Source organism: Pongo abelii, chromosome 16, assembly GCF_028885655.2.
Source record: "Pongo abelii isolate AG06213 chromosome 16, NHGRI_mPonAbe1-v2.0_pri, whole genome shotgun sequence".
Lineage (NCBI taxonomy): Eukaryota > Metazoa > Chordata > Mammalia > Primates > Hominidae > Pongo > Pongo abelii.
The window spans coordinates 100,862,365-100,874,978 of record NC_072001.2 but is presented as its reverse complement, the minus strand read 5'-3'; the positions used below and the strand labels follow the sequence as shown (position 1 = coordinate 100,874,978).

The 12,614-nt window shown below is 39.3% G+C and overlaps 1 long non-coding RNA gene across 1 annotated transcript in view; it reads left to right on the top strand.

The window, feature by feature from the left end:
• Positions 1-10,570, top strand: part of LOC129050217 (uncharacterized) — a 39,332-nt gene extending 28,762 nt beyond the window's left edge. Inside the window, exons 2-3 of the long non-coding RNA XR_008513815.2 lie at positions 9,798-9,864; positions 10,284-10,570. This is a non-coding gene — a long non-coding RNA (uncharacterized LOC129050217). The remainder of the gene's footprint in view (positions 1-9,797; positions 9,865-10,283) is intronic.
• The last annotated feature ends 2,044 nt before the right edge of the window (positions 10,571-12,614 follow it).

The following is a 12,614-nucleotide window of genomic DNA, read 5'->3' as shown; positions in this document are numbered from 1 at the left end:
GTTAAACAAAAAATATTAATAGAGTACATATTACACAATTCAATTATATAAAATTCAAGAATAGGCAAAACCAATCTATGGTGATAGAAATCAGAGCAGTGATTATTCTACAGAGTATGGGTGGAACTGTCCAGATGGGGCAATGGAAATGCTCTATATTGTAACTGTGTGGTCACATGGGCCTACAGTCTTCCCTTGCTTCTTCTCAGGAAGTAAGTTCCAAGGCTCCTAGTGGATGACTGAAACCATGGACAGAAACAAATTCTATATGTAATATATTTTATCCTACATGTAGATGCCTATGATAAATTTATGAGTGAGGCACAATAAGAGATTGATAATAATAACTAATAATAAAGTAGAACAATTATATCAATATACTATAATAAAGGTTATATGACTATGGCCTCTGTCTCTCAAAATATCTTATTGTACTGTACCTTGGGTAACTAAGACTATGGAATGTGAAACTACAAATAAGTGGTAACTATGGTATACACCCATCAAAACTCATTCAACTGTACATGTAAAATCTTTGCATTTCACTCCATATACCTTTTACTTTGGTTTAAAAAATCCTGAAAAAATGGAAACAAAAAGTGAGAGATAATTATTTTAAAAAATAAGAAATTCAATATAAAATCCAGGAGATTCAATATTGAACTGATAGGATTTTCAGAGTAAACCAACAGAATGAAATTATAAATTAAACAGGTTACTTTCTAAGAATCCAAGGCTATGGATTCCCAGATTCAAATGGCCCCACTAAGAATTCAAAGTAACGAATGAGAAAAGACCAGCATCCAGGTAACACATCGTGCCATTTCAGGAATTCAGGAATAAAAGTTTTTAAAGCTCTCAAAAGGAAGAACAGATCACATATACATACAGAGTAGGAAGAATCAGAGTGCCTTTGGCCACTTCAAAAACAATACAGAAGAGAAGAAAGTGAAAGAATGTTTTTACAATTCTGAATGTTTGTTTTTTTTTTTCAACCTAAGGCAGGCCTAAACTATGGATCAGTTGTGAGGAAAAATGAAGACGTTTTCTTCTAAAAGTTCTCAAAGTGTTATTTTTTCATGCTTCTTTCTCAGAAAGCTACCAGAGGATATGCTCCGTCTAAATAAGGAAATTAAGTCAAGGGAGCGAAAGAGAAAGCAGGGATGTGTGCCACTAGACTCAGGCAGGACAAGCCCAGATGACAGCTGTGCAGTGGGCCTGGAGACAAAACTGTCCAATTTGGGACAAGAGGCGGCCTGAGTATTTAGAAGAATGTATGTTTGTGTGTGTTTTTTTAAATACCGTTACCTAAAACATAAGCTCAAATTGAGAGGAGTTTGGGATAAGATTCTTGATAGGTACCTAGGAAACTAAGAAAAAATATTACATTTATTAACTTCAGGGGAGAAGTAAAAACAAGAAGTTGAACAAAACCGTGAAATACAGACAGGAAATTTAGTACTTTCTGCTGTAACTGTAAACAATATTTAAGTGAACATGGTAATGTAAACACTGAACATTGACTATTGTTTTATAACTCTAGTGAGAAATTGACTAAGAAAGTATGTATCTGTGTGTGTGAGGGGTGGGGTTAAGAGCCCTTGATTCTTATCTTCTGCAATAGAAGTCAACAGGTAATATCTAAAACTGAACAATTGAGAAATAGCAATGCAAAGTTATTATTTATAAACATGGGGATAAATACCAGAAGCAATAAATAAAAGAGTTGAAAATGGTTTGTTTTGAGGGATGAGGATCTCGAGGGTGAAAGGTCAAGGAATGGCTGTTTTTCATTTTATTGTACATTACAAAATGTGTCCATTTTGCTTTTATACAAATATTAGGAAAAAATAGGACAATATAGAGAAGACTTATGAGGCTGCTCTGAAAATCAAATGTGATAACGTGACATACCCCTGTTAAACTGTAATTTGCTATATAAATATCGGTCGTTATTATCACCATCATAGAAGACAACTGGATAGATCACTGTAATAGGTATCAAGAAAATGGAGACCTTGTCACAGTCCTGTCACTCACTACCTGTGTGAAACAGGACAAGTCATTCATCCGCTCAAAACATCAACTTGTTCATTTATAAAATAACCTAATTTCTGCCTGCTCACTCTGTAGAGTGGTATGAAGCTCAAGTACACGTGAAAGTATTTCACTACCTATAATTGCTGTTCCTTAATGGATAATGATTATTATTTCAAAGATCTGACTCAATAGGCTAAATATGTGGGAAATTTTAGACTGACTTAAAATCACATTTGCCAAAGTGATTTACTTCTGCTTCCGGAGACAGGCCATGTAAGAGTTTTCATTCATTCATTCATTCATTCATTTATTCATTCATTCATTCATTCATTTCCCCAATAAATAAGAGTATAAGAGCGTGTGGGATGATCTGAATATTGTGCCCACTGGCTTTTCTTGTTCTAAGCCAGCCTGTCACCACGGCTTTTTGACTAACGTGAGTTTACTCTTGCTTTCTGTATCAGGCAGGAAAATAAGAGCATAAATATTTAACCTTCAAAAAGGGACTCATTTACTGGAACTCTGACTGTATGAATCAGGGTTATAAATCTTTCTGAGCTATTTCAATATGCATAAGAGAATGAAACCACATGAATGACAGAGTGAACCTTAACCTTTGACTGTTTAAAAGCATAGTTTTTTTTTTCCTCTCTCTTAAAAAAAGGGGGCCTGTGAATGTATATATGTTTGTCAGACATACACGATGAAATTTATCTCTTAAAGTGGCCCCTCCTTTTTTTCCTGTGCTCTGAAATTTATAACAAGTCTGTCAAGAAGCTGAAAGGAAATTATATTTTATAGCTGCCTATAGGTTTTGTTATGCTGGGAGAAAATCATTTCACTTTGCTCACAATAGACTGAAAGGCAAATTCTCATTCTTTGGCTGCCTGTCAATAAGAAGAGAGCAGAGGGTTGATCTTCAGTGCAAAGATAGGCGACAGATTCCTGTAGACTGAGGTCCATTGTGGTACTTATATGTGCTTTCTGAGGGTTTACATTTAATTAAAATAAGTTGTTAACCAGCAAAAAGAAACTGAGTTCTTTCTCTGTGCATGATACTGTCTTAGATGCTAATACAAGATGTAATCTAAGTAGATGCAGAGGTTGTGCAAAAACGCTTACACACTCAAACTTGGGAGCAAACTATAGCTGAAGGAAGGAAGGGGAACAGAAGTTTGCTGGTCCCATGTGCAGATGGTTGTACATTTGCATGTAATATTTTATTTAACCATTATGGTCTGCTTTACAATCCACATTCCACACATAAGAATATTGAAATTCCAGGAGTTTAACTTTCCCTCAAGTCACTCAGGTGAGATATGGTGGAGCCTAGAAAAACCCTATTATGTCTTGTCTGGGTCCTTTTCACCTCTTTACCTTCATTTTGATTTATTTTAACAAACAAAGATTTACTAAACACCTAGTATGAATCTATCATTATCCCTGACCTCAGGGCATTTTGAGATTTTTTTTTATTAAAATAGATATTTTATTATCATCTTGTCAAACATCTAATTTACTGTATTATAGCCATTATAGATGGCTAGAATTAATCTCATATTAAACTTAGCACAAAGCCTTGATTCTGAAGACAGTTTTTCCATCAGGTGAAATACCTTATGTATTTGTTGTTAAAGTTCTAGGTTGTGACTTATTCTCCCATACTTCCTCTCTCTTTAGTATTCCCCATCTTAAACCATAGCACCATTTTACACCCTGTAGCTCAAAACAAAATTCTACAAATCACCTCTGACTCGTTCCTTTCCCTATTCCTCCACTATGATGCATTGCCAAACCTTTTCTGTATTTATAGTATCCGTCAACTTCTTGCTGCTGCTGCTTCATCTCCTCTGGCTCTACCCAATTCCCAGACATTATCTTTCCTCCATAGGCTTTGTATTAGCGTTCCCCAGAGAAGCAGATCTAATAGGATAGATGTAGATACAGATGCATAGGAGATATGGCATCTTCAAGTTGGAGAACAAGGGAAAGTCCGTATTGCAATTCAGTCTGAGGCCAAAGGCTTAACCATGTGGGGTCCACCAGTGTTAAACCATGCAGTCCAAAGACCCGAGTACCAGGAGCTCTGATGTCCTAGGGCAGGAGAAGATGGAAGTCACAGCTCGAGAAGAGACAGAACTCACCCTTCCTCTGCCATTTTTTTTCCATTTGGGCCTTCCGTGGGTTAAATGATGACCACACACATTAGTGAGGCTGGATCTTCTTTACCAGTCTCCTGATTCAAATACTAATCTCTTCAGGAAACATCCTCACAGATATGCCCAGAAAGATTGTTATTCCAGTTCTCTGGGCATCTCTCAGCCCAGGCAAGTTGACACATATAAATAAGCATCACAGACCCTGTGGCAACACTTTTCTTGCTTCTACTGTTACCCTAATCAATTTATCTTCCACATGCAATTTGTGCCAACCTTTTTCAAACATAGATGATCCACTGCTTTGAATTCTCCCAGGATTTCTCATTTCTCTTATCATAATCTCCAGAATCTTTGCCATGGGCACTAGGTCCTGCACCATCTGGCCTCATCTCTCTCCACCTCATCCCACATCGCTTGCACCTTGCCCAGGAGGCTCTTCCTCTGCTGCCCCCACTGGTTGGTGAGTACGCCAGAGCCTTCCCACATCTGGGCCTTGACGCTGGAGGTTGCGTCTGCTGGAAATTCTCTTCCCTCCCTAGCTCCGCTGCATAGATGGATGCTTCTTAATCCTCAGGTCCTTGCTCAACTAACAACTCCTTAAGGAGACCCGAGTTTCCTAGTGAAATTGGCCACCCGCCCAGTACCCTACGCCCCAACGAGTCTTAATAGTGCTATTGACAATCTGCAATTAACTTGATTATATCATCTTGTTCTTATTAAAATACTCTGTCTGCTAGTTTTCTGCTGTCGTTCTAGCACTGAGAACAGTGCGTGGCACCAAGGAGTTGCAGTAGAAATATTTGTTTAATGGATGCATAAGCCTGAGTGAGTTGCTCTAAACATTGTAACTGAGGAGAATAATGAACCTGTGAGCTCACTTGGAACCTGTCCCTATTCTTGCCAATTGTTCTTTGTTGAATCCACCTGCAGGCTTTGCCTTGCTAGGGCCTGAGATTGACTCCTGCTCTAACAGAAAACAGAACCATCTGTGCAATGCTCCCTCTCTAGGGCGGAATGCCTCCCTTAAACCCCCGGAGTTGATGCTTACTTGTGTTATCATGCAGCTTTCATACAACAGACATGTGGTTTAGTGCCTGTTCTGTACCAGCCATTAGTTGAAGTACTAGACACAGACATGAAAGTATAGTTTTCCCCCAGTGTGGTGCAGTGGATAAGTAGATGAATGCAGCAACTGGGATGCCTGGGTTTAAATCCCAGCTCCACCTCTTACTAGCTGTGTAATGTTGAGAAGATATTTAATCTCTGCTTGCCTTAGTTTCTTCATATGCTGAGTGGAAGAAAATAATAGTACCTACCTCATAGGGTTGTTTTGTAGATTTAATGAATGTATATTTGTAATTTCTTAGTGTTTCATGTAAAGTAACTGCTATGTAAATACCAGCAAATAAATATACATGTGAATAAAATATTTCCCTTTTCCTAGAAGGTGATAGGCTTTTGGCAGCTTATCACTGCCATGGTGTTAAGCTTCATCAAAAATCCTCTTCCCTAACTCTTCTTGCTCACCCTTCTTGCTTAGTACCGGAGTATTGGTGGTTCCCTGGCCTCACTGGCTTCGCTTTAGGTCTGCTGGTGGTCCTTGCACGTAGCACGGTGTTTCACTCATGATAGATGTGTAGTGCAGAAAAAAAACGAATTAATGAAATGAACTGTTGCATCTTTTAAGGTCAACCTGACATCCGGGACTCTGCAGCCCCTGTCTTCTCTGACCTTCACTTCCTCACCAATCCTTTAAAACTTCCCTTAGCATTTGTGACCTGTGAATTTCATGCCATCTCTTTACTGTTTTAACTGGACAATTGCTTCCTGACACCATTGCACTCCTTCCTTAGAGCTTATTTAGCTCACTTTTTGAGTTGATTTTTCTTTGTTACAAGAAAGTTCTAGCAGCTGACATGGTAGCATACAAGCCCAGCTTTCTTCTGGTGTGTTTGTGGTCTCTCTGTAAACTTAATTTTTTTTCCGTTTTTGAAAGCAGAAACAATATTTGGGAAGTCTCACTTTTAATCAGTGAAGTTAACATGAAAGTGTGACCTCTAAGCCAAACCTTTAAACACTTGACTTGACAATTTATTACTTTGGCAGTTATTGTTATTAGACCAACCCTAGGAACAAGTAACTCATCTAAAACACATTTTTTGCCTGCTGTTGTTATTAAGACAGGTGCAAACCTACATGGCATCAGGCAACTGGTCATTTACAGACAGCAAAACATTACAACCTGGAGTTACCATCCACACTCCAGACACTTGGCATTGTGACCTCCTTGTGCGCCAATAAACTGGCCATAAAAATTGGCCTTTTCGTGAAACACAGATCTTTTCTTAGAGATAGGAATGGTTATATACGTTAATTATATCTCTGATCTCTCAAAGGCACATATAGCTGTCATTCAATGTGAATCATCAAATGTGGCCCAAACACTTCAATAGAAAATCAAATAGAAAAAAATTAAAGTGTTTTTCTTGCATTTGCGTATGTCTCAGTACAATTGGATTTCTGACTAAACAGACAAACTGTTTGCTTTTTATAAATGTACTTAAATAAGTCGTAATACTGATATAGCTATTCCAGTTCTAAGTGGGATCTCAAATTTAACTTAAACATTGTAAAAGCCTCCACACTCTAAGTCTGGGTTAAGTTGAAATGGGCTAAGCAGCTGGCTGTTTCATTTTCATTGTTTTTCTGAGTACATGGTGTGTCAGACTTTTCTCAAGAGTGAATGAGGGGGCCACATTTCTCTTACTATAAGCTAAACATGTCCTCCCAGTATAAAATGTCTTTAAAAGAGAAATTGTACTGATAGGAATTTGGGGAAAGTTGGAATAAAAGCTATATAAAATACATGGCACAAAACACAGAGACTTTATTCATTGTGAAGGTTATCCTTGAAATCTTTACTATTCCTTTAATAAATGACAGGCTTATCTCCCGCTTTTCTAATTCACAACAATTTAACAATAAAAATAGAAGTTTTGAGAAGTTCCTAGAGGCAGGTAACCTCACAGCCACATGAACTGCCAACTAAGCTCCTCAAAATAGAGGATCAAAAAATAGTAACAACAGCATTATTGAAAAGTAACAATTATAGAAAAAGAATTCTTTGGGGCCACTTAGGATAGGGATAAGTTGTCTTCCTGAAGACACTCCTATTGCACCCTAAGGCTAAATTTAATATTCAGTATAATGATTCCTAGAGGCAATTCCAATTCTTCCAGTATGTAAATATGTGTTAATAACAGATCTCACTGTTAGCAAGAGTTCCATCCAAAAATATCAAAAAACGGGTATGTGTGACTGCTCAAAGTATTAAGCCTTAATCACTGGAAAATTCACTTATGAGACATATATTATCCTCAATGCTTCATAAGAATGGCAAAGGAATAATCATAAGTAATAAAGTCAGTAATAATTAACCACCTCCCTGCCAGGCTTTGTTTGAAAGACGTTGCATGGTGGTCTCACATAATTCTTACAATAACTCGTGAAGTAGCAACTACTGTCATCTTCATGAGGGCATTGAGGCACAGAGAGGGTATGCATCTTGCCCAGCATCACACAGTGAAAACAACGTTCAAACCTGTGTGCCTGAGGTAGAAGCCCTACACCATGTCACCTGTCAGGTCTCAGGGCAGTCAAGTTCCATGGTTCCATGATCTCAGGGACTCCCATTGAGTTCCAATGGGGAAAAATATAAGTGACATAATATTAGTAATCTATAATTGTACTAAAAACCTGAAAATAAAAATAAATATGTGCTATGAAATTTTAATGTAAACACTCAATTTGTTATATTGTACACTGTCTAATCCTATACAGCTTTGGCGATGGAATCAGCTTTCACAAATGAATACATGATTTAATAAAATAACATTTTAGACACTGTAAGTGAAGCAAACATCCTATGTAAGGAATATAAAGAGAAGCCAAATACTAAGAATCCTATGGGTGCACACTTTACATCTTAAAAGAAGAGTTAATTTCAAGAAACCACAGTTCAGTGCTTTTGGGGACCTACTACAGATTCAGATACTCATGGAATTGGGTTTTGAGTCTCCTACCTAGACAATAGGAAATCCATTTGTGAATTCTAGGGACTAAAATAGTTAAGAAATATAAACTCACAAGAGACACATACATTCTTGATATTTTATTCAGTATAGAGCAAGGACTGGAGATCGGTATAATACACAAGTTCTCCTGCCAGAAAGCTTATGTTGAGTAAAATGCAACAGACTTTATTTGTATTCTTGCGCTTTTCTTTTCTTTTTTTTTTTTTTTATGGAGATGGAGTCTGTCACTCTGTTGCCAGGCTGGAGTGCAGTGGTGCCATCTCGGCTCACTGCAACCTCTGCCTCCCGGGTTCAAGTGATTCTCCTGCCTCAGCCTCCTGAGTAGCTGGGACTACAGGTGTGCACCACCATGCCCGGCTAATTTTTGTATTTTTAGTAGAGATGGGGTTTCACCATGTTGGCCAGGATGGTCTCGATCTCTTGACCTCATGATCTGCCTGCTTCGGCCTCCCAAAGCGCTGGGATTAGCTCTTTTCAAGTCCAAATTTCCCAACCGTGACTCTTCAGTGCTCACCTAATCTGGCCCTGCTCACCCTCCATCATGCTTTCTTGCTATGCCCATGCATGCTTGCTGGGCTCCTCAAAGTTCCTACAATTTTTCTGAGCACTTACTCCCCTCAGGCCTTTGGACTCACCCTTCCCTCTGCAGATGATGCTGCTCAACAGAGTAATCTCAGTTCCAAGTGTCATATGTTACGTCCCTTGGAAAACCTCCCCTGGCCTAGGTGCCACCATGTGATCCTTTGGGACCTGCCTCCTGTCCTTAGCACTTACCCTTTTGACCTGTGACTGTTCCTTTGGGTGTACCTCTGGTCCCTCCCTTCCTAGGCTGTGAGCTCCACCTGTGCAGGGACAGGGTTAGTCCTGTTTGTCTGTCCCAGTGCATATCACATGAGAGGCACTGAATATATTTCTTGACTGAATAAACAGATATATGATTGTATTATAATCTTGTTTTTCTACAGAGGGTTCCACTGACAAAGTTTGCTCACCTGTGTCATCTTATTTACCATCTCCACCACACTGAGCCCCTCTGAGACATCAGCATGGGGCCTGGGACTGCTAGCCCACTTTTAGCACATGTGAACTGACAAAGTAGGGCTCCCCCACCCCTATTTTTTAAGCTTATTCATGTGAGAGGTTTTCTAAGAAATTTTAAGGAAAATTACATTTAATCGGATATTTGATGAAGATCCATTTGTAAAGATAAGAACATCATACGAGCTGCCTGGGAGACGCTGGGAGCTGGGGCCCCATATGGACAAAGCTCTCATTTGCCAACAAAAGCAGTTCTTCCCCATCCCCAGGCAGCAGCTCTAGAAAACGATCCACTGTCATTTGAATCCTTTTTATTGACAATCTCCCTTTACCACCTGGTTTTCAGTGCGCTTGACAGAATTTTTTGTTAAATCATATTTCTAAGCTTAGAGTGTGCGTTTTCCCTATTTATCATTCTGTCCTTGGTCTAAGTTTCTCCTCAAGGCCACTTTCACTTTTCCGACAGGCTCAAGTATATCTGAATCGAGAAAAGCAGGCGTGACTGAAGTGCATTTATCTCCACTAATTAAGAGGTGAGTATCAGTTCTAACAGCTGGGCCCTGAGAGTGTCACTACAGCAGTTAAAGCAATGGGCTTTCCACAGTTTGACATATTTCTTTTGCATCGTTCCCAGGAAAGCTTACCAATAAGGCCCCAGCTCCTTGTCTTGGCATTGAAGGTCTTCCCTCTCTGCCCCAAGCTACCTTTTGGACATTTGTCTCTTTTTAGTTCTGTGCACACATTAGATGCCTGTGGGTCATGCAGCACTCCTTGTCTGGAACTTTGCTCCTAATGTCCTCTCTGCCTAATGGCTTTTATCTACCTGTGGGAATTACATTCACTCTTCATTCAGCAAATGTAATAACACCATGGCTTACCAACCTATCCTAGGCATTAGGAAATTCTGTGACTTTGTTTTGTTTTTTGTTTTTTGTTTTTTTTTCCTCTGAAGGGAATGGATGTCCCCAGTAAAACTCACCTGAGGAAGAAATTGCTCCTGGGAAAAGAGCAAGAGACGAGGAGAGGAACAAATACGTACCTCTCTCAGAATGGGGGCAAATTGGTCTAAAGTTCAAGTTGTGAAGATTCCCGGAGCCTTTCTGGAAGTATCTACCCTTGGAAAATTTGAAGGAGGTTAGGAGCAAGCAAAGCAAGTAGTCTTCCCAGGAAGGTCCTATCAATAGATTGGCTTGGGCAAATAGTTCAAGTGGTCTGGGGCCAGGGTAATACAGAAGAATTGCATCTGGGTAAATGGCAGTGTTTTTGCTTGCCACCTTGGAGAGGAACACAAAGTTTCTCTTTGCTCAGGTTTAAAAGAGCTGTTGGAGATCCGAGTTGGTGTTGGAACTTCCATGTGTTCTTCAGCTAGGAGCCTGGTAGCTGTTCTGGGCACTTCCATGTTATAGATACTTTGAGGAAAAACAAAACAAAACAAAACAAAAAACAAACCCTTGGTTGTCTGGGGGCTTCTATTTCTAAGATAAACCATGCTGCCACTCCCACAGGTGGTTTCAATGACAGAGTATGTCATTGTCTTAACAATACTGTGTATCCCACCTCTTGAAGACAACTGGGGAGGAGAGGCAAGTGTGTACAGGGACCAAGTAATCTTCTGGAAGAGAAAAATAAATATTCAGGCACCCTGCCCTTTTGAAAATAACATGATAGAACATCTCCAATGATAGTGAAACCCTGTGGGAAATGTGACTGGGCCCAGCCACCTCCCAGGAGGAAGTTTAAGATAGATAACCAAAGCTCAATCCCAAGACTGAACTGTTTTTGGAGATGTAGCTTTTAGAAACAGAATGGAGCTGAGACCAGGGTCCTTTCCTATCCAAGCCAATGGGGTGGGCTTTGAAATCATGACTGTGCATTAAGCATATAATGCAGAAGTGTGCCATTTTGTGTCCAGGCTTATGCCACGCTGAGCTGAGATTTTAACACCAGATGAGTCTCCATTTCATCCCCCTACACCTGGAGAAGCTCCTGTGGGAGGAAGACTCATGGAGACACTTTAAACTGGAAGCAAGAGACCCCAGGGAAGAGTGTTCTTAGGCAGAGGGAACATAACATGCTAATGTGCTTTGAGGGGGTAAGTTTGGCTCACAGGCGCAAAACAGGTAAGTGACAGTTCCAGGTATCTTCTGTCTGTTCATGAAGCACATACTGGTACACACTCAGCTACTGTTCATTTCTTTATGCATTTTTAATGTTATATTTTGAGACAATTGCAGATTCACATGCAGTTGTAAGAAATGATGCAGAGGGATTCCATGTACTCTTCACCAAGCCTCCCACAATGGTAATGTTTGCATAACTACAGGATGGTATCTTAACCAGAAAATCAACATTGTTATAATCCACCTAAAACATTTCTCCAGTTTTATATGCACTCATTTGTGTGTGTGGTGGGGGGAGGTGTATTTAGTTCAATATAATGTTATTGCCTGTGTAGACTTTCATGACTACTAACACAGTCAGCATGCAAAACAGTTTGAGAACAATAATGCCTTGTTCTTGTTTTGCATTCCATCAAAACGTATTTAAGCAAGCCTGTGTAAAATGTAACCCTGAAAAATATGGCTTTATTATACTGGTGTCATTAGAGGTCTTCTGAGTAGTTTAAAGTGTACAACAATCTGTTTAGTTGGGCTTTTTGATCTTAATAATAAGATCACTAAGTGGCAGTTCTACGTGGTGTAAGGCTAGAAGACTATCTAGTTATAATTCCCGAGACTGAGTTGATCTAGAAAAGGTGTTGCATCAATTGCTTTGAACACCTAACACATAGAACTGATGCACGAATACCTAGCTCCCTGGACACCTGATCGGTGGCCAGTGAGCTGGAATAACTAGATGAACATTTAGAAAGAATAAATTCATTTGGAACAGGATAGTCTTAGAAATACTGTACATTTTGTTCAGTTGAAAAATATATAATATCAATTGTTTCTTCTTCCCATATCAACATGGAAACTAGATGTGGTTAATGACTCAGCCGGTAGTGATTACAAATAAGGAGAAAATGACCATGTTAATACTATGGAGTACTAAGGTACCATGCTGGAATACTAGTATTGACAGTGATATATTATTGAAAGTGTGGTGAGGTCATCATTGTCTTGTATACTCCCACCTGATAGAGAGTCAAAGTCCAGGGCCAAGGTTCCCCTGTGCTTCCTGTTGGAATTCTCCTCCCAAGAAGGATAAATGAAGAAGTTTGGAGGTAAAATTAAAGTTTTCCTAGGAATGACTGCATAAGGATAGATATGGTGCTGGAGGA